This window comes from Trachypithecus francoisi, unplaced genomic scaffold, assembly GCF_009764315.1.
Source record: "Trachypithecus francoisi isolate TF-2019V2 unplaced genomic scaffold, Tfra_2.0 Lachesis_group3, whole genome shotgun sequence".
NCBI lineage: Eukaryota > Metazoa > Chordata > Mammalia > Primates > Cercopithecidae > Trachypithecus > Trachypithecus francoisi.
The window spans coordinates 108867858-108890386 of record NW_022681468.1 but is presented as its reverse complement, the minus strand read 5'-3'; the positions used below and the strand labels follow the sequence as shown (position 1 = coordinate 108890386).

The 22529-nt window shown below is 38.5% G+C and overlaps 1 protein-coding gene across 7 annotated transcripts in view; it reads left to right on the top strand.

Moving 5' to 3' along the window:
• ZFAND6 (zinc finger AN1-type containing 6) overlaps nucleotides 1-22529 on the top strand; it is an 82545-nt gene that overhangs the window by 27660 nt on the left and 32356 nt on the right. For 4 of the 7 annotated variants that reach the window (XM_033189234.1, XM_033189235.1, XM_033189237.1 and 1 more), the window contains exon 2: nucleotides 14178-14340. The exons of the other annotated variants lie outside the window; for them this stretch is intronic. The gene's annotated coding sequence lies outside the window, so the exon portion shown is untranslated. The remainder of the gene's footprint in view (nucleotides 1-14177; nucleotides 14341-22529) is intronic. 7 annotated transcript variants of the gene reach the window in all.

The following is a 22529-nucleotide window of genomic DNA, read 5'->3' as shown; positions in this document are numbered from 1 at the left end:
GAAACCAGGAGTGGAATTGCTAGATCTTAGGATAATTGCGCGTTTAACTGTAGTTTTTTACATGCCCACTAGTTGTACGTGGGAATTCTGTTTCTCTTCACCCTCACCAAAAATTGGTGTGGTCAATCTTTTAAATGTTAACCATTTTAGTGGATGTGGGGTGCTATTCTGCTGTGAGATTAATTTGCGTTTCCTAAATGACTAATAACAACTCTGATTTGGAATGCTTAGTATCCTACCTTTCTGACTGTAGCCTCCTGTCATGCCAGTGCTCATTCTCCTTTTCCCACCACATTTATTCTTAAGCTTTAAGCTTTATCAAGATCTCCAGTCCTAGCACCTGTTTCATTCTCTCCTCTAGCTTCAGTTCCCTCTTCAATCGCTTTTCTTCCCAGTATTCTTAGCTTTTAATCTTTGACCAGGTTTGCCATCTACTCTGCTTCTAAGTGCTATCAGAGAAAATCATATAGTTTTGTTTTGACACTGCTTTGAATTTTTCTGTAACTTTTAATTTGTATTTATTTTCAAACTTTTACATAGTTATTGCATGTATAGTACAAGGAGCTTTCATATATCATTTTTCTAGAGTCCCAATTGTTAATACTCTGTCCTGTTTGCTTTATCATATTCTTACTTTCCTTGGGTGTGTATTATACATGCTTATATAAAAATTAAATTAGTATACACATATATGTGTGTTGTATATATAAATATATGCATACTGTGTTTTTCTGAATCATTTGACAGTAAGCTGGAGACTTTTACCCCTACCTAATTCAGTATGTGTTTCCATAGAACAAAAATATTCTCTTACACAGTGTGATTATTAAAATCAGGAAATTTAACTTTTATGCAATAGTATTATTTAATGTACTGTCCATATTTAGTTTTGTCAGTTGTCTCAACAATACCCTTTATAGCTTTTTTTTTTTTTAAGTTTTACTACATACTTTATACTTTACAACTCCAGCTTGGACTTGTCCATCCTGTTCATCCTAACCCTCTACCATTTTTCTTTGTGCTTATTTTAAACCTTCTCCATTCTTTAAGACTTTGGCCGAGCACAGTGGTTCATGCCTGTAATTCCAGCACTTTGAGGGCCGAGGCGGGTGGATCACTTGAGGTTAGGAGTTCGAGACCAACCTGACCAACATGGTGAAACCCCGTCTCTACTGAAAATACAAAATTAACCGGGTGTGGTGGTGCATTCCTGTAATCCCAGCTACTCGGGAGGCTGAAGCAGGAGAGTCACTTGAACCTGGGGGACGGAGGTTGCAATGAGCTGAGATTGTGCCAGTGCACTCCAGTCTGGGCAATAAGAGTGAAACTCTGTCTCCAAAAAAAAAAAAAAAAAGACTTTCACCTCACTCCTCCTTTATACTTTATTGTTATCATTGACATAATTTTGTGAGTTTTCTCAATTTCCTGCCCCTTCTTTTCCTTAACTTACAAATGCCTGTATCTTCATTTACCCTCTTTTCTTTGTAGAAGATAAATTATTTCTGGATAAGAAAATTCCCTTACGTGTGCTTAGATCATTGCTGTCTAATATGGTAGTTAGTAGTGGCTGTTTAAATTGATTAAAACTTAACTCCTTAGTTGCACCATTCCAAGTGCTCAGTATTCCACGAGGCTGGTGGCTACTTAATGTATTGGGTAGCACCTTTCTAGATTCCCTTCTTTCCCAACATTTGCAGGATTTTTCTTTATTGCATCTTTATCCAGAACAGACCCACCATGATCATGCCCTTGCTTGTCTCTGTATCCTCATCTCACTGCTTTCTCAATGTGTACTGTACTTCAGTCACAGTAAACTACCAGCATTTTCTCCAAATACCTTGTTTTGGGCCCTTTTCACTTTTACAGCTGTTATCTTCCCGCATCTTCCTGAAAGAGCTACTCGTAATTGGCAACTCCTTCTGTTCTTCACTGATCACACCATTTGCCTTAATAATTCAACACATTTGCCTTTTGTACCAAAGCTGTGAAATCCTGTATGAGTAGGGGCCATATTCTATCTTCGTGTGTGAGTGTGTGTGTGGTGTTTTGTTTTGTTTTGTTTTTTGAGACAGAGTCTCTGTCACCCAGGCTGGAGCAGTGGCATGATCTCCTCACTGCAACCTCCGTCTCCCTGGTTCAAGCAATTCTCCTGATTACAGGAGCTAGGATTACAGGCTGTGCCACCACCTGGCTAATTTTTGTATTCTTAGTAGAGATGGGATTTTGCCCTGTTTGCCAGGCTAATGTTGGAACTCCTGAGCTCAAGTGATCTGCCTGCCTCGGCCTCCCAAAGTGGTGGGATTACAGGTGTGAGCCACTGCTCCCAGCCTATCCTCTGTGTTCTCTTGACCTAGCATTCAACTGTATGTTGAACTGAAATGAAGATGTAATCTCTGCCTTCTAGCTGCTTACCATAGGCTAATTGATGATCACTTGTATAGACTCCCATGCCCAAGGAAATGGAATAGCTTTCCTTGTAGTACTGCCTGAGCTCTGCTTTCCACCCAGTCCATTTTAGCCTGCTTGAGCCTTGGACCTTGACTTCTGTCTGGATGCTTGAACTGTGTTTTCCTTTTTATTTTTCTAATCATCTAGAATCCAGCCTAACTCTCCAGCTTCCTAGGTATTTATATTTTAGGAGTATCAGTCTACTTGTGACCCTGTTGAGTGCACTATGTAGAATCATGGTATCATGTTTTATTTAGTCTGGAATATCCTTCATCCTCATTCAAAATATTAAGGTGAGTCTCCCACCATAAACCAAAACAATCCCTTCCCTATGACAAAGCTAATCACTGTATAAATTCTTTTCCTTGTTTATATTTGTGTTGTTTCATATTGTATTGTGACTTGTTAATTTGTCTGTTTTCCTGAGTAGCAGCCATTCCTTATTTAAATCATACTGCTCAGAAACTTTTTCATTTCAGTTTACATAGCTATTAAGTAGTAAAGCAAAAATTTGAACCCAGATGTACTTTTTTTTTTTTTTTTTGTATCCTCAGTGTCTGGCAGTACCTAAGTACTCAAGAAATACCTCTTGAATTGACCAGTGACCACAACTCTGTCAGAATCTGCATCTCATTCTTTTTGGTGTCTTAGCATCTTCAGGTGCTTGGGCTTTGGAGTCAGACTCTTGGATTCAAATCCTTGCTTTACTGCTTACTAGCTGTTTGACCTGAGCAAGTTCCATAATCTTTGTAGGCCTCAGTTTCCTCATCTCTAAATAGTTGCTGCTACCTTTAAGGGATATTGTGAAGATGAAAGGAGACAATGCAGATAAAGCATTTATCATGGGACCCCTCAATTTTGTTCTTACTATTTGTCCTGCAGTTCTGACTGACTTACTAGCTCTTAGTCAATCCTGCTCCATGCTCACCCGATGTTTTTTGTTTGTTTGTTTACTGGCAGAGCCGATGAAACATCTAAGTAAATTTCTAGTAGGCAGTTAGCAAAAACAGAACCCTGGAGAAAGGTCTGAGAAAGAGTCATATTTGGGAGAGATTTGCTCAGAACTCCTATTTAGAACTTTGAAACCTGAGCTAACGTATATAAAAAGACAAATAGCCGGTGATGGGATTTTGAGATACCGTTCTAGGAGCCATGTATCTTCAGGCAACCCGGTTTTCAAATATTTTTTATTGGCCTTCTAAATTTTTGGAATATTTTAGAAATACTAACTTTTTGACATCCTTAAAATACAGAGCCATACATTTGGAAGTAGCACAAAAATTTGAACTGCCTCTTTGCCGCAACCCACTAGAGGTTTATGTTTTTCTACTAAAATATTCTATCTTGTTGAATCATACATCCTAAGTTTTGATTTAGAAGATATGGTCACCGTAGGTGTTACTTGACTTGGCCAGTAGGAGGAAGAGAAGTTGCCAAAGGAAATACTTGCAAAGAAAGATTTCATTAGTATCATATTGTCTATTTAGTCATTAAGGAGTGTGTGTGTGTGTGTGTGTGTGTGTGTGTGTTTTGCACACACGTGCGCATGCATAGTTTCTCACTGTTAGGTGATTTTGTATCAGAATGGGGTGAGAAAGGAGGAGGATATATATGAAAATCTAGGGGTGTTATTGAGAAGACAGAGCACCACAGAAATCTCTGACTCTGGATACCTAATGGATTATTTGTATGTCATTAAACTCCAAGCCATATTTCATTCTTCTAATCATTTTGGTAATTTTCTCAGAATAATCAAATGCTCTTTTGAAGGAAAAGGTTGCCAGGACCTTTTGTTCATTTGCTTTTGCAGAGTTCCATTTAGATAAGATGGTTAATTTTTATAATGTGATGAAAACTGAAGAGTGAACTATTTTAGAGAAAAGTAACACTGAAGATTGCAAATTTGCCATAGGTATCCTTGATTTGCTCTTCGTCATCTCTAATAACAGATACAAATTTTTAATATATTTACTGTTAAAAACTTTTTTAAGAGACAGGGTCTTGATCTTGTCACCCCAGCTGGAATGCGGTGGCACGATCATAGCTCACTGTAACCTCAAACTCCAGGACCGAAGCAATCCTCCTGCCTCAGCCTCTTGAGTAGCTAGCACTACAGGCACACGCCACTGTGCCTGGCTAATTTTAAAATTTTTTGTAGAGGCGGAATCTTGCTGTATTGCCCAGGCTGATCTTGAACTCCTGACCTCAAGCTATCCTCTCATCTGAGCCTCCCAAAGTGCTAAGATTACAAACATGAGTCTCCATACCTGGCCAATACATATATTTAATATCTCACTTTGACTGTTAACGTTAATAGCTGATAACATTCTTGAATGTAAACATTTGCTCCCTGATAATGATGAAGTGCTTTGTTTCTGAGTAGAGGTGATAGTTTTGTATTTAGTTTTCACTACATGTATCTGTCCCACTGGCAACGGATAGTATTTATCTGCAAAATAACTAATTGTTAACGGGAATGAATTATCAAAGAGGATTTATAGAAAAAATTTGGTTTGTTGATGGTTGGGAAACAAAAAAAAATTAACTGACCAGCACGATGGCTCACACGTGTAATCCCAGCACTTCAGGGATCAAGGTGGGTGGATCCCTTGATCCCAGGAGTTCTAGACCAGCCTGGGCAACATGGCAAAACCCCGTTTCTACAAAAAAAAAAAGCATTGCTTGAGCCCGGGAGGCAGAGGTTGCAGTGAGCCAAGATTGTGCCGCTGCTGCACTCTAGTCCAGGCGACAGAGTGAGACTCTGTCTCAAAAAACAAAACAACTGTGTATCCTCGTTAAACAATATGATAAACTGAATGTGCTATTTCAAACATATCAGTTATTCATTGTTAACATGTTTTATTAGAGGGGTAGTAACATTTTAATTTATTCAAAGTTCTAAATGGTAAGAGATGGGGAAAAAGTTCTTGACTCATCATTCAGGCTGAATTTGTGTCTTACATTTTGTATCCCCCAAGGCTGTACACGTAATCAGTGGTGAGTGAGTGGGTTCATTGACAGTGTTACCCTGGAGTATTTGGCAACATTGACACACTACAATACCAATAGAATTTTAAAAATTGCTTAAATTGGAAGGCTACTCTTAAAAAATAGCTATTATTTTGAGCATTTTAATTTTATGGTAAACAAGAAAAAAGGTTTTAAATGAATTATATTAAAAAATGCTTTTCTATTTAGCTCCTGAAGAAGTCTTTTTGGTCTCAAAATACCCAATTTACTGTAAGTTACTATTTAGGTTTTGTATTTAAATATTGGCCACTACAATTATTATTTTTTAATTTTGTTTGAGACGAAGTCTCGCTCTGTCACCCAGGCCGGAATGCAGTAGCACGATCTCAGGTCACTGCAACCTCTGCGTCCTCAGTTCAAGCAATTCTCCTGCCTCAGCCTCCTGAATAGCTAGGATTACAGGTGTGTGCTACCATGCCCAGCTAATTTTTTTTTTTTTGTATTTTTAGTAGAGTTGGGGTTTCGCCATGCTGACCAGGCTGGTTTTGACCTCATGATTCGCCTGCCTCGGCCTCCCAAAGTGCTGAGATTACAGGCGTGAGCCACCACGCCCAGGCAGGACTTTTTTTTTTTTTTCTTTTAATGTGCAAGTTTTTATCTAGAAATTGGAACTCTTTAGGAACTTGAGTTATTTTGTAATGTAAATGTAATAGATGAGCAAGAAGTTGTATCTGAGGTGTGGGAAGGGAGGTTGCTTTCTCTATATTCTTTCAAATAATCGGAAAACATTAATAAGTGATTGCTGCTTGAAGAAATAAGCTATGCTGCCTTTATTTGAGAAGCATCTTTTATTGAAATGCAGTAAATTAGTTAATGGCAGTTACACTTTAAAATCTAAGATTAGCAAAAAATGTTTAGTAGAATTACAAGCTTTATTTATTGTAAAATAATGTGTTAAAAAGGCAGTCCAAGTTAGTCTTGTTTAAGGTACCAAATCGTTTTCAGGGTATTGAAATGATGTAAAAGTGGATATAGAGGTAAAGGAGGGAAAAATGTGTTTCTGTGCTTACAGCTAAATGAAGAGAATTAGGCCGGGCGTGGTGGCTCACACCTGTAATCCCAACCCTTTGGGAGGCCTTGGTGAGCAGATCACTTGAGGTTGGGAGTTTGAGAGCAGCCTGGCCAACATGGCGAAACCGCATCTCTACAAAAAAATACAACAATTAGCCAGGCATGGAGGCGGTACCTGTAATCCCAGCTACTCATTAGACTGAGGTACGAGAATCGCTTGAACCTGGGGGACAGAGGTTGCGGTGAGCCGAGATCGTGTCACTGTACTCCAGCCTGGATGACAGAGCAAGACTCCCTCTCAAAATTATAAATAAGGAGAATTAGAAAGTTATTATTATTATTTGTTGAGACCAAGTCTTGCTCTGTTGCCCAGGCTGGAGTGCAGTGGCGTGATCTTGGCTCACTGGCTCATGGCAACCTCCACCTCCCGGGTTCAAGCGATTCTCCTCCCTCAGTCTTCCGAGTAGCTGGGATTACAGGCATGTGCCACAACACTCAATTAATTTTGTATTTTTAGTAGAGACCAGATTTCACCACAGTTACTACTTCTTCGAACTCCTCACCTCTTGATCTGCCCACCTCAGCCTCCCAAAGTGCTGGGATTACAGGCATGAGCCACCGCACCCAGCCTAGAAAGTTATTTTAAGACATCTTTTTAAAAATACTTAGTGAAAAACTGATTCTAGGTGAAACTTGAACTCATTAGTTTTGTGGCTTCTCTTGGTATAGTTTGAAATTTCTAATACTTATCTTTTACTGATTTAACTGAATAGTACTTTAAGTCAAAATGACTGTTTCCACTCCTTTTTCCTATTTTGTCTTTTAAAATCAGCTTTATTAAGGTAAGTTTACACAATGAAATATACTAATTTTTGGTGTGCAGTTTTAGTTATGATTTATGTAGTTGTTTAACCACCACCACAGTCATGACAGTATAATATTTCCATCACCCTGGAAAGTTTCCTTGTGTACTTTTGAAGTGAATGCCATCTCCCTATCCTGTGGTCCCTGGATCTGCTTTCTGTTATAGTTGCATTTTAATTACATTTTAAGAGATGAGGGCCTCACTATATTGCTCAGGCTGGACCCAACTCCTGAGCTCAGGCGATCCTTACCCTTCCTCCTCTGCACGCCGTCATGCCTACTCAGTTTATAGTTGTATTTTTGTAACTTTTCCTGTGAGTAGAATCTCATTGTGTAGTCTTTTTTCTTTCACTTAGCATAATAATTTGGGATTCACCCACATTGTATTATCAGTAGTTCTTTACTTTTAATTGCAGAATAGTATTTCATTTTATGGTCATGTCATAATTTGTTTATCTGTTTACCATTAGATGGATAATTTGGATTGTTTCCATTTCTTGGCTGTTAAAATAAGGTTACTATGAACATTTCAGTACAAGTCTTTGTGTGGACATGTGTGTAAATACCTAGGAGTGGAAACTTTGCTGTCTTTTAAATCTATCATTTCACTCCTGGCCAGGTGCTGGTGACTCACGTCTGTAATCACACACTTTGGGAGAACGAGGTGGGAGGATTGCTTGAGCCCAGGAGTTCCAGACCAGCCTCAACAACGTAGTGAGACCCTTTCTCTACAAAAAATAAACATCTTTTTTTTTTTTTGAGACGGAGTCTTGCTCTGTCACCCAGGCTGTAGTGCCGTGACGTGATCTCGGCTCACTGCAATCTCCGCCTCCCAGGTTCACACTGTTGTCCTGCCTCAGCCTTCCCAGTAACTGGGACTACAGGCACATGGCACCATTCCCAGCCAATTTTTTGTATTTTTTTTTTTTGTAGTGACGGAGTTTCACCATGTTAGCCAGGATGGTCTTGATCTGACCTCGTGATCCACCTGCCTTGGCCTCCCAAAGTGCTGGGATTACAGGTGTGAGCCACAGCACCAGGCTGCAGTCTTTTAAATTAGTGGGGTGTAGTGGGTGTGCCCCTGTAGTGTATGCAACTACTCAATAGGCTGACGATAGAGGCTTCATTGAGCTGTGGTCATTCCACTGCACTGCAGCCTGAGCAACAGAGTATGACCCTGTCTCAAAAAATGACAACAAATACAATGCTTAGTTTTGGTAGAGAAGATAGAAAAATTTAATTAAACCGGAAGCCTTTTGTTTCAGGGAAAGAATTGAATTGCCAGTTGTTGTTCTCTTTTATTATTATTTCCTACTCACCTCTGCCAAAAAGCTACTGCCTTTCCTTTAAACCTCCCCTAAGAAGGTATTCCTTATTTAAAACTCTTGTTTACAAGAATATGCTAGATTTTGAATGGGTTACTTGAATCTTGTCCATGTCGCAACACTTCTGTCCCCCATTCCCTAGTATTTTTCTAACTTATACTTGGATTTATTGTTTGGAGCCTTTTTTTGTTTCTTTCCATACTACCTCCTTTCATTTCAGGGTTTGGGACTTAATGCAATTTAAGTTAAGGGGAATCTGTAGAGGAAGCTACAGATCAAGGTTTATGATTTGTAATGTCATATTAGGGATTTGCTAGAAATTCAGCTGCATGACCATGCTGATTTGACTAATGACTTAATGAAAGCCTTTGAATTGAGCTATAATTGCAGACTCATATGCCTAAGTCTTCTTAGAAGTGTAGGTATAAGAGTTAATTTGGAAGATGATGGATACTTGAAAACTTGCTCCCTGCGCCCCCAAATATATTATGTTTGTATACACACACGTCCATTGATACATCTTTTATTTACTAAGTTAGTGATTTTAGGTTTAAATTGGTTTACATTTTAGGTTTGAATTGGTCAAGTTTCATTCACAGTGTGTGTTATTCTGATCCTTTTATTCGGAGAATTGGAGTTTAAATTGAGATATGTGGGGAAAAAAATTGGAGAGCTAATAGAGAGATCTGGCAGAGGCAGAAGAGTTGATAGCTTGGTACCTGAGCAAATAGGAGAGAAGGCAGGGATTGGGATTGAGATAAAATGGTTTTGCTTGTTTTGTAGTTTGGCATTCAACAAGAACCTGTTAAAATGCTTACTTTAAACAAGGCAGTGTTGGTGCTCTGTAGTCAGAAAGATTAACCTGATAAAGAGACTGTCTGAAAGGAGGCCACAGCTTAGCAGCAGGGCCCAAGGCCTGGAATTAGCTAAACGACCAGTAAATACTGTGTCAGCTTGGCACGGTGGCTCACGCCTGTAATCCCAGCACTTTAGGAGGCCGAGGTGGGTGGATCATGAGGTCAGGAGTCCAAGACCAGCCTGTCCAACATGGTGAAACCCCGTCTCCACTAAAAATGCAAATATTAGCCGGGCGTGGTGGTGCATGTCTGTAATCCCAGCTACTCAGGAGGCTGAGGCAGAAGAATCCTTTGAACCCAGGAGGCGGAGGTTGCAGTGAGCCAAGATCGCGCCATTGCAATCCAGTCTGGGCAACAGAGCGAGACTCGGTCTCAAAGAAAAAAAACAATTGTGCCATAAGTTGCTGATACCTGATGTAGGATGTATCTAGATTAGTATAGGAAGCTAAAATAATTCATTTCATTCTTCCCAGAGTTAGAAGATTTGGAAGGCTGTTGGAATTAGGTGATGTGAATTAGATGATGTGTTCTGACACTCCACTCCTTTCCAATGTGAATTGTTTGTGAGAATTTCCTAGTAGACTGCTGTTTTGGGCCGCTCAACAAGTTAAAAAAAAAAAAAAGCATCATCACAAGATACAGTCAAAGCTGTGCTCTTAACAGTTCTTAACATTTCTTGCAGTCTTACAAAGATGGACTTTTATATTTTATAGTAGGTGAGGTGAACAACAGTGGAAGATAAAATGTGTGGAAGAAAAATCTGTCTAATCATTGAAGAAGAACTCAAAATAATGTGGTGATGTGTAGCCATCATTATTTCTTCTTGAATGTTTTCTTTAATATTCATTCATATTCTACTTCTGTTTGTTTTCTTTTTCCATCTTTCTGTTCTTCATTTCTTTTTTTTTTTGGCAGCTGAAGTGTTTGTGTATTAACCATTTGTATGTTAGTCTCGGTAATTAACATTCTGGACTCTTGTTTTTGCCAGGTGCTCTGTAGTATGTAGTGTACTTTGCCAGCTTTTAATTGGCATTAGAGTTTTGTTTAGAGTGAAGTTTTTAAAAATATTTTCCATATAGGTTATTGATTGCTCTCAAATTGGGTCTGTTTTGCTACCTGGCATAATCAGAAAATAACTTACTTTGGGCTGGCCATGGTGGCTCATGCCTATAATCCCACCACTTTGGGAGGCCAAGGTGGGCAGATCACCTGAGGTCAGGAGTTCGAGACCAGCCTGACCAAATGATGAAACGCCATCTCTACTAAAAATACAAAATTAACTGGGCCTGGTGGCACATGCCTGTAATTCCAGCTACTCGGGAGACTGAAGCAGGAGAATTGCTTGAACCCAAGAGGCAGAGGTTGCAGTGAGCCAAGATTGCACCATTGCACTCCAGCCTGGGCAAAAAGAGAAAAACTTCATTTCAAAATAAATAAATAGATAGATAGATAACTTAATTTGGAGTTTTTAGCAAGGAGACACACTTGCTACTGCCTTCTTAATGAAAGAATAGCAGTGCTTTATTGGAGATAAAGCAGTGCTTTATAAAGCAGTGCTTTATTGTCTCTGTTCTTTAATTCCAGTGTTTTTTGGGGAAGGGTGCAGTAGAATAAAACAAGATTGGGAGGAGGTAGACATTCACCTGTCTTAGATCTCTGAGTCATATCTTATCGTCAGTGGAATGGTACATGTCACTTGGCACTTATATTTGGTATTTTAAACTGGAGCACTCTTTATTATAAACTCATTTGATCATCATAAATCAGTTTAGACTGCTGTTGGATTGGAGTTTGTGTGTGGAGACAAGATAGGGAATCTGGTTCTTTCAGGTATTTAGAATCCTTGGAACATCAGGTTCAAATATTTACCAGGTTTTATTTTGAAATAATTCAAATTTATGGAAGATTAAAATATACATGTATTTCCTATCCCAATCCCCGGGCTGCTGACTGGACTAGTCCTGGTACTAGTCTGTGGCCTGTTAGAAACCTGGCTGCACAGCAGGTGAGCGCTTGGGAGGAGCTGGCATTACCACTTGAGCTCCGCCTCTTGTCAGATCAGCAACATTGGATTCTCATAGGAGCACGAACCCTCTTGAGAACTGCTCATGAGAGTGAACTAGGTTACACTCTCCTTATGAGAACCTAAGGCCTGATGATCTGAGGTGGAACAGTTTCATCCTGAAATCATCCTGCCCACCTCCCCCACAACTGTAAACACATGGAAAATTTGTCTTCCACAAAACTGGTCCCTGGACCTCTTAGTAAGATTAACCCATTGTTAACATTTTGTGCTATTTACTTATTCATTCTCTGTCATGTTATTTTTTTCTGAATCTTTTGAGGTTAAGTTGCTTACATCATGTTCCTTTACCATGTAATATTTCAGTGTATAGTTTCTAAGAACAAGGACCTTCTCTTGTTTAACTACATTACAGTTATTAGATTAAGGAAATAACGCAGTTATCTAATACACAGTCTACATTCACATTTTACTAGTTTTCCGATTAATTTTTTTTTTCTTTTGTATGTGAGACGGGGTTTTGCTCTTGTATTCCAGGCTGGAGTGCAATGGCTCACTGCAACGTCTGCCTGTCAGGTTCAAATGATTCTCCTGCCTCAGCCTCCTGAGTAGCTAGGATTACAAGCGTGCCACCACGCCCGGCTCATTTTTGTATTTTTAGTAGAGATGGGGTTTCACCATGTTGGCCAGGCTGGTCTCAAACTCCTGACCTCAGGTGATCCACCTGTCTCGGCCTCCCAGAGTGCTGGGATTATAGGCGTGAGCCCAATAATGTTCTTTAATGATTTTTTTTTCCTGTCCAGAATCCAACCCATAATCATTCATTGCATTTAGTTGCCACATCTCTTTATTCTTCTTTAATCAGAAGCGTTTCTTCAGCCTTTCTTTGTCTTTAATGACATTGACATTTCTGAAGAGAGTGACAGACCATTTATTTGTAGAATCTCCCTCAATTTGGGTGTATCTGATGTGTTCTCATGATAAAATTTAGGAATGTAGTTTTGGCAGGAATGTTACACTTGTGTGCTTTTCAGTGCATCACATTAGGAGGCACATGTCCACTTGTTCCCTTATCAGTGATACTTACTAGATCTTTAGGTTAATGTGATACCTGCCAGGTTCCTCTACTTAAGTTAATATTTTTCCTTTTGTAATACATAATTTGTGGGAAGACACTATTAGACTCAGTGTATACCAGTCCTCATCAAACTTTCTCATTCACAAAGAGTTTTAACATTCTTTGGTGACTTTGTCTGAATCAGGTTATTACTATGATGGTAATAATTCAGATATTTAATTGGGTTTAGATATTTAACCGGGTTTAGGTATTTAATTGCAGGAGCTCAGTACTATAGTAGGAACTGCTTTGAGCTCTTGGATTCCTTAGCTTTATAAAGTGCTTTGTGTTGAACAAGAATGTCTCCTGAGACTTCTATACACTGTTTCAAGTTCTGTACTCTGTACCACACGAGATGAGCCTGCTTTTTTTGTGTCTCTCTAACTGCCCTTCAAAATGTGTTCTTTTTTGTCTTTTTGCTAGGTTACTTGCTTTAATTTCATACAGTCACTTCTTGTAAGAGATGACTTTCCTGAAGTTATAACCATCCTGTTGGTTTTCTGATAGCACTCATTCATCAGTATCACACTTAACGTATGGTATCCAAATCAGTATACTAATTCCAGATACAGTTTGATCTATTAGTACAAAGCATCACTGTTTGCCTGTAATCTAGCTTTATGCTCAAGAGCATCAGGTTTTGGAGACAAATAGATCTGGCTTCAGGTCCTAGCTCTGCCACTTAACTAGCTCTGTGATCTTGAACTCGTTCCTAACATCTCCGAACCAGTTTTGTCATCTGTAAAGGGTTGGTAATAGTAGCACCTGACTTTTAAGGATGGAATGAAGATTAAGTGTGCATGTAAAACTCTCAGTGGTGTCTGTTATATTCTAAACACCTATAAAATGTTAATTATTATTATACAGAAAGCATGCTTCTGTTTTATAGCCCAAGATTGGTACAGTTTATGTTTTAGCCGTTATACTGCAGACTCAGTTAAGCCTACAGTGAAATCAGAAAGTTTTAGTCAGTTCTACTGAAGCAAAGTTAGACTCTTAAACAAATATTTTAACTTTTTGTGATAGAATACCTTTCATACAACTCTTACGAGTTACAACATGTCTCCTCCTGCTGTCACAAAACAATCTCATTCTCCCTAGTCTGGTGCTATGATATGTGTACTTGGGACTCTAAAGGCATTCCATTGACTATCTGTTTGTAAAAGTGTTCTTTAGTTGGTAGCTGTTTATTCTAAAGAAATTAGCTAGACTTAAGGAAAACAGAAAAATACCTACTTTTGCTTACTTTGGACAAAATGATTATATAAAGTAATCCTTACTCCACCTAGTCTGTGGCCAGGTATAGAAAAATCTATGAATTAGTTATATGCGTATTAATAACGTCAAATACGAATTGGAATGTTTTTGTTTTTCACTTTTCCTTTAGCCACCCTTTTAACCTAGCTATAATGGCGAAAGCACTTCTTAAAATTTTAGATGATTAAAATGTGGTACATAAATTTTATATGTCTCAACTCTGTTTCATGTTAAATGTGTTACAGGAATGAATCTGAAGTCTGCTGCAGTAAAACACTGAAGGCTTTAAAATGTTTTCTTGCATAAAACTCAAAACTTTTAAGTAGCTGCTTATGAGGATAGGGAAGGCAGAAAGCTAATGTCTGTCTCAAGATACAGGACAGCTGTTTGCTCATCAACCTCAACTGTGTGAGTAGAGACTTAAGCCTGTAACCATGTAATTGGGCATAGTAACTTAATTTTTTTTTTTTTTTAATTTAAAATGCTTGAAGATAGACCTAAGTCATCATGATGAGACATTTTTAGGGTGTATTTTTTCTGGTGGGTAGGATACTGAGGGTGGAGTGGGTGGTAGACTTTTATTTATATAATATTTTGTGCAATAACATTTATAACTAATGTTGTTAGTGACCACGCATCTTTTATCAGAATTATTATAAGCATTAGAATCTGCATTACTAATTTTATTATTGTGAAGCAAAAGATTGTAATTCTTTAGATTGCTGTTTATTTTGCAGTTGATTTCAGCCATTTAAAGTTAATATTTTGACCAAACAACCGTAAAAAAATTGCTTGGGATTATGATGTTTGATATTAATATAGAAAATTGCTTCTGGAAATAATAAATTATAATAATTTTGGAAACTAATATTTTTTTAAATTGCTTTATTTAATCAAAGAGTGTATCAAAATACAAGCACCCTGGTTCCCTAAATGCAGTTGAAAGTTTTTTAAATTTGCCAATTTTATTTTTTAAAGTACTTTGAAAAATAGAAATGCCATTGAAGAAAAATTTCTCCTTTTCCTTCCTTTAAGGTGTTAAAGTTATTCCTTAAGAATCCGTGGTGGGGTGGTGTCTGTTTTTTTTCTATCCTCCTCCCCCCACTTTTTCTTTATGGATTTAGGAGTGAGACTCTGAATTGGATATTTTTTTCTCTCTCTTTAGAAGAATGCATTGTTTGTATAGATGGAGTGATTAAAATATAAAGCATTGTAGTGAGCAAAATGATGAGCATGTAGACAGAGACTTATAAAATCTTGTTAACTGTTCACTGAAGCATGGAGTAGAAGGAATGTTACGCATTTGTATGCACTAAAATGAAATTACTTTCTCTTTCATAACACAAATGTGTTGACTGAAGGAAAATCAAAATGGACTATCTTTAGAATCAGTGAATGAGAAAACATTTAGAAAATGTGAAGAATACACATTGAATATGGATATCCTTTTTTCTTTTTTTTTTTTTGAGGAGTCTCACTCTGTCACCCAGGCTGGAAGCAGTGGCACCATTTCTGCCCACTGCATCCTCTGCCTCCCAAGTTCAAGTAATTCTCCTGTCTCAGCCTCCCGAGCAGCTGGGACTAAAGGCATGTGCCACCATGCACGGCTAATTTTTGTATCTTTACAAAGAGGTGGAGTTTCACCATGTTGGCCAGTCTGGTCTCAAATTCCTGACCTCCAGTGATCTGCCTGCCTTGGCCTCCCAAAGTGCTGAGATTACCAGTGCAAGCCACCTTGCGCGTCTGAATATGGATATTCTTAATGAAGGTGGTCAAAGGATACATGGTAGAAATGGAGAGACACACGTTGCTGCATTCAAAACTAGTGAAAATCCCAAAGGTTTCACTTTGCCCCATTATTTTCTTTTCTATATTGGTCAGTAGATATATAGCCCACTGTATAAATCTCCAGAGGTTATCTAGTTCCTAATCTTTCAGTAGTTCTAGAGAAGAAATATTTATAATCTTGTTTAATGATGACAAGCCTCACTTTAATGCAGTTTTAGGGTCTGTAATATGAAATTTAATTCTTCATTTACAGCCATTTGGCATTTCCCTTGAAAAGCCACGTTTAATTTGGTGCTGCTATTCTGTGAACAGTACTTCAACACCCTTCCCTCCTCTTTTTTGATTAGTGTCAAAAATAAGGAAAATTCAAGGTGAGAGAAGCCTTTGGAACATTCTAATGAAACTTTGATTTTTAAAATGAGATTAGGAGAGAACACACAATAGGGTAGAGAGTTGCTTTTATCACTGTAGAGGGTTTAGGGGGAAATTGTATGATAGTAAATTGGTCCCAAATTTCTTTTTATCTCTCTGAGATGATTCTCTGTGTTCTGTTCTATATTACTCTTCTCTCAAGGGGGTAAAGTTAGAAGCTAATTAACTTTACTGAGATAGAAAGTACATGTAGGAATATGTGAGCACCATATATAAAACTCGTCTACTTTATTCCCTCTGCCTTGCTCTACCCTTTACCTTACCACAATAGTGTAGGCTTCTCATTGATCCTGTAGCCAATTCTATAATTTGGTTTTGCTTAGATTTGTAAAGGTATTTGAGCTTCTTTTACTGTTGTATAATGCAGTGTATTAAAACGAAGATTTTGGGCTATGTAAGGCCATGTAACATGGTCATGTATGCAGGCTATAGAGTCTGGCTGCCTGAGTTCAGATCCTAGGTGTCCCTTCTGACATCTCTGTGATACTAAGCAAATTACTTAAACTTTTCTGGGCCTCAGTTGTATAATCTGTAAAATAGATACGGTAATTTGCTACCTGGTGGGATATTGTGAGGTTGATTGAATCATCAGTGCTTGCAAATTATTATCATTATTAAACCTGTTTGTTCTTTGAGAGGAGGAATATTAGGTAGCATATTATAAATGCTCAAAGTAATAGATTTTAAGGCTTTAGGATTAAGAATTTGAACATCACAAAGTAGGGTATTTTCTATTAAGGTATCATGAGAAACATCTACAGAAGAGTAGAATAGAAATCTTTACTCCTGGCCTGGCGTGGTGGCTCACCCTGTAATCACAGCACTTTGAGAGGCTGAGGCGGGTGGATCACGGGGTCAGGAGTTCAAGACCAGCCTGGCCAACATGATGAAACCTCCATCTCTACTAAAGATACAAAAAATTAGCCGGCCTTGGTGGCAGGCGCCTGTCATCAAAGCTACTCGGGAGGCTTGAGGCAGGAGAATCGCTTGAACCCGGGAGGCAGAGGTTGCACTGAGCTGAGATTGCACCATTGCGCTCCAGCCTGGGCGACAGGGAAAGACTCCATCTCAAAAAAAAGAAAAAAGAAAAAAAATCTTTACTCCCTGCCTTCCTGTCTCAGTCTGCTGTATGCATTAGCCCCATTTCACATTCTTAGTAGCTACATGTGGGTGATGGCTGCTGTATTGGACAACACTGTTCTAGATAGTTGGTTTTACTAGGTAATGTATTTGCATTAAACATGACATTTATTGATGACACAATTCTCTTTGTCTGGAACATGAAAGATTGGCTCTTGCATCAGATAGAACTCCACCAAGAGGAGAAGAGGAAGCAAAAAATATTTCTTTAAGAATCTTGTTGAAGGTTAGGTGTATTTTCTCTGGGTTTTATATAACGTGATTTTTTTTTTTTTTTTTTTTTTTTTGAGATGGAGTCTCGCTCTGTGGCCCAGGTTGGAGTGTAGTGGCGCAATCTTGGCTCACTGCAAGCTCTGCCTCCTGGGTTCAAGCCATTCTCCTGCCTCAGCCTCCCAAGTAGCTGGGACTACAGGCGCCCGCCACCACACCAAACTAATTTTTTGTATTTTTTAGTAGAGATAGGGTTTTACCATGTTAGCTGGGATGGTCTCGATCTCCTGACCTCATGATCTGCCCGTCTCGGCCTCCCAAAGTGATGGGATTACAAGCGTGAGCCACTGCACCTGGCCATAAAGTGATTTTTAAACAATTTATAAAATGTAGTTATTTTTATTTTTCATTTTTATTTTTGAGATGGAGTTTCACTCTTGTTTGTTGCCGAGGCTGGAGTGCAGTAGCACGATTCTCATGCCCAAGTAGCTGGGATTACAGGCATGCACCACCATGCCCAACTGATTTTGCACTTTTAGTAGAGACAGGATTTTACCATGTTGGTCAGTCTGGTTTCGAACTGACAGGTGATCCACCTGCCTTGGCCTCCCAAGTGCTGGGATTACAGGTGTGAGCCCCCTCACCCAGCCTTGCAGTTATTTTTGAATAAAGATATTGACAGGTGAGTCAAGCAGTGTTGCAAGTATTGAAGTCTGTCAGTGACTGCTTCTTAGATTAAAGTGAGCCATCTGTTTATATGCGATATGGAAATGAAAACTAATTTTTACATTTAAATGCTAGTAGATTTCTTATCTAGACGCATCTTTGAAGACGAGCAATGTGATGGGTGGTACATTAATTTAGAGTCAGGAAGGACTAGGTTTCAGTTAGTAGTTTTATTGTGAGATAAATTTATCTGTTTGAGATGATTCCACTAAAGGTTAAAAGTAGTTTAGATTTCAGCACTGATAATCACTTTTACTTTGTGCTTAGAAATAGTGTAGGTGTTAGGGGAGATACCAAAGGATAGGAACAAGGTGTTAATGTTATGTTCTAAAATAAATCACTGTTTACTGGATTCTAATCAGGGACCAGAACACATGGAAATAGAAATCAATTCTAACTAAGGAAAGAAAAAAGGATTATTTTGAAAATCTTTGGAAAATCGTATGTAATTGAATTGCAAGTATGTAGCCTTGGTACTTTTTATGTGTGTGCTATTCTGTCTCCTCCCCACCTGCACTCATGACTTTAGACAGGTTCATTGGGTTGGTGTTGTTCATCCAGGTCTAATTAGCTTGTCTGGAGGGTTTATTATCCCATGGTACTAAAAGGGCAGCAAGAGCTGATTTATAGGTATACAGATTGTCTTAGAAGGGAATTTTAGCAGGGAGGCAGTGAATGGCATGTGTAACTTCAGTTTCTTTAACTGATTACAAAGGAACATGTGTGAGAATGTCACCTCCCTTATACAGATTTGCTGAGGCCTAAGTCAGATAATCTATATAAAGTGCTTAGCCCAGGGCCTAGTACATAATAATGAGTAGACGTTTTCAGTGAGCACTTACTATAATATATACCTAATTATATAGTTTTTCTGACCTGATTTTTTTAATTTAGGGAAAAAATTTGGAGAATTTAGTAGAGTTAATTGGTGACTTATGGATATTCACTCAAAACATTTCAATTCAAAGTGGGGTGGCTGCCTAACTGAAATTTAACTCTTACAACTAGTGGCCTAGATATGCTCTAAAGTGTTCATGGTATAATATATCAACCCTACCTCAGATTGGCTTACTGTTGACCATTGTTGAATTTGCTGTTAATCAAGAACTTAAGAGTGTCCAAATTTTTTAGCTGTTTGAACCCCTTTATTTAATTGAAATCTTTTACAGAAACCAGGTATGTGAAAAGACCAAAAACGAACTATTCTGTTTGAAGCAGAAATTTGTAACCCATTCTGCCTTCTCAGTGTGCTTTCTCTCTGCCCTTTTCCTCTGCCTCAGCAATCTTTGATAGAACAAAAGCACACACTTAGAAATAAACTTTATGAAGGATTGCCTAAATGATAAGCCTGGATGATAAGTTCATTATTATTATTGTTTTTTTAAGAGACGAGTCTTGCTGTGTCGCCCATGCAGGGATGCAGTTGTATGATCTCAGCTCACTGCAGCCTCAATTTCCTAGGCTCAAGCGGTACTCCCACCATACATAGCCTCCTGAGTAGCTGGGACCACAGGTGTGCACTGCCACATCCAGATAATTTTTTTAGTTTTTGTAGAGATGGGGATCTCACTTTGTTGCCCAGGCTGGTCTTGAACTCCTGGCCTCAAGCAATCCTCTTGCCTTGGCCTCCCAGAATGTTGGGATTACACACGTGAGCCACCACCCCTGGCCGGATTTTATTTTTAACTCTGGCTCCATGAAGACTGGCTGTTAACTGAAGGTGGCCATGAGACTATTGATTTATATTAGAACTAAAAACCCAGAGGCTGGATGGGTGGCTCACACCTTATAATCCCAGCACTTTGGGAGGCCGAGGCGAGTGGATCATTTGAGATCAGGAGTTCAAGACCAGCCTGGCCAACATGGTGAAACCCCATCTCTTGTAAAAATACAAAAATCAGCCGGGTATGGTGGTGCGCAAATGTAATCCCAGCTACTTGGGAGGCTGAGGCAGGAGAATCGCTTGATCCTGGGAGGTAGAGCTGGCAGTGAGCTGAGGTCGCGCCACTGCACTCCAGCCTGGGTGACAGAGTGAGACCCTGTCTCAAATCAGTCCATCCATCTATCCATCCATCCATCCCGGAAACTTACATTTTACTTTACAGATATTATTGACCTTATCACGCTGTGTTTTACTTGTAAACTATAGATGAAATCCTCTTACGTTACTGGGGGTAAGATTTCATTGTACTTCTTTGCATTAGCTACTTGAAAGAATAGAGTCAAATGAATGGCTTCTAATTAGCAAATAGGCCTTTATGGGCATACATTTTATTTATTGACAGTATTTCTAACTTTTTTTTTAACGATTTTTCCTTGGATTGACTATTTTTGCTTACTTTTGATACCATACAGCATGCATTTTTAAAGTTACCTTGAATTATTTTCAGAGCAATTCAAAGTATATAAAAACAGTAGTATTTAGTGAATAGCACTTGTTCTGAAAAGCTCCCCTTTTCATCCTAAGATGGTGGGATTCCCTGTTGCCTGTGGGTTTAAGTTCCGACTCCTTAGCATGGAAACACAGATTTTGTGATGTGGCCTTATTCTAAGATCATTTCCCACTATCCTATATTCTAGGCACACAGAAGTCTCCCCTGGTAGAACACATACTTGCTTTTATCCCTCCTTTACAGTTATAAATACGGAGCATAAGCACGTAGTAAATTTTTGTTGCCAGTTATCCAGAATAATTGATACATCATTTTATAAACTTTTGAGAGGAGGATATTAGAAACCGTTCCATCACGCTTTTAATAAAAAACGGTATCATCTCAGGTGGAAGTGAGGCCTACTCACAGATCTCCTAACAGGTGATTAGTGTCTCTGTGGCAAGGAGAACTTTTATGAACCTGTCCTTTGTGAGTTATGGGTAAATAAGGAGTCTTGGATTTATGACTGCAGCTATTATTAAATACCTGACAGTTTGCAACTCTCCCTCTCATGATGAACTGCAGATATGTGACTTAAATAAGCCACCCAATTCTGAACTGAGCTTTATATTGCAACTTACGGGTTAAAGTATTTTCGCAATCACCTCCCAGCTGACCCCCTCAAAGTCCTATGAGTTAGAAAGGACAGGCATCATACCTATCTTAAATGAAGTACTTTAGGCTAGCCATTTATCTAAGTAGGAAGTTTATATTTACAACCAATTTGAAGATGAGTCAGTTCTTTTTTCTTTCTACTACACATCAAGTTGTCCCTGTATATATAGCAGTTGTTTTGCAGTGATTTATAGTTATACTTCCTTTCATGATGCATTTGTTAGTCATCCCCACAAGGTGTGTTACATTTTAACTGAAAGAAAATCAGTTTCTGAAATACCTTGCAATCATTTCTGGCATTCATTTTTGTATACCTCTATGAAGTGAGAGTGGTATATTCTAAAACTTTGTGGTTTTGGTACTTCTTAGCATTTGGTGGTTTTGTGGCTAATGAAGTTGTAATTTTGGAGTTAGATGTGATGTTTGTGCAGAAAATCAGACATTAATATTTCTGTTCTTGTACCTACATTAATGAGAGCAGAACTGTGTGTCCTAAATGTCTTTTACAGTGTTTAATAGCTAGCAAAGTGATAGGTATCAAGATATCCTTGAACAAAGAGCTATGACAAAAGAAAGTAATACTTGCTTATAGTCATGGAATTTTGCTATGTCTTTCCTGATAATATTTCTAACCAAAATAGTCGTGAAATCATTTATTCATCCAGCATGTATTTGAGTACCTCCTATGTGCCTGGCGTTAATCTAGAGCAGGAATTGGCCAACTGTGGCGCACTCACCAACTCCATTCCAGTCACCCCTTATTGTAAATAAAAGTTTTATTGAAACACAGCCATTCCTATTCATTTACTTGTTGTCTATGGCTTCTTTTTTGCTATAAAGGCAGAATTGAGCAGTTGTGACAGACTGTATGGCCCACAAAGCCTAGAATATTTGCTATGTGGTGCTTTAGAGAAAAAATTTGCCAGCCCTAATCTAGAGTGCTGGGAATATAACTCTGGAAAAAACAAATAATTGTTCTGTGTGTTAAATTTGTTTTTTTGCTTTCATGTGCTCTTTGTGCTTAGAAACTTATTATTTGTTCATTATTCATATTTTAATTCATGTTGAAGGACAGTGTTGATTATTACAAGTAAGTTTTTTCCTCTGAATTTGTGTAGGTATCTTTTTCCTCAGTAACACTTTTTCCTGAAAAGGGAGACTGATTAGGAACTATGTGCCCCAAACCTCTCTGAGGATAGAGGCTTTAGTTTCCAGTATGTGGATGAGAAACTAGAATGAGGAAGGCTTTACTCT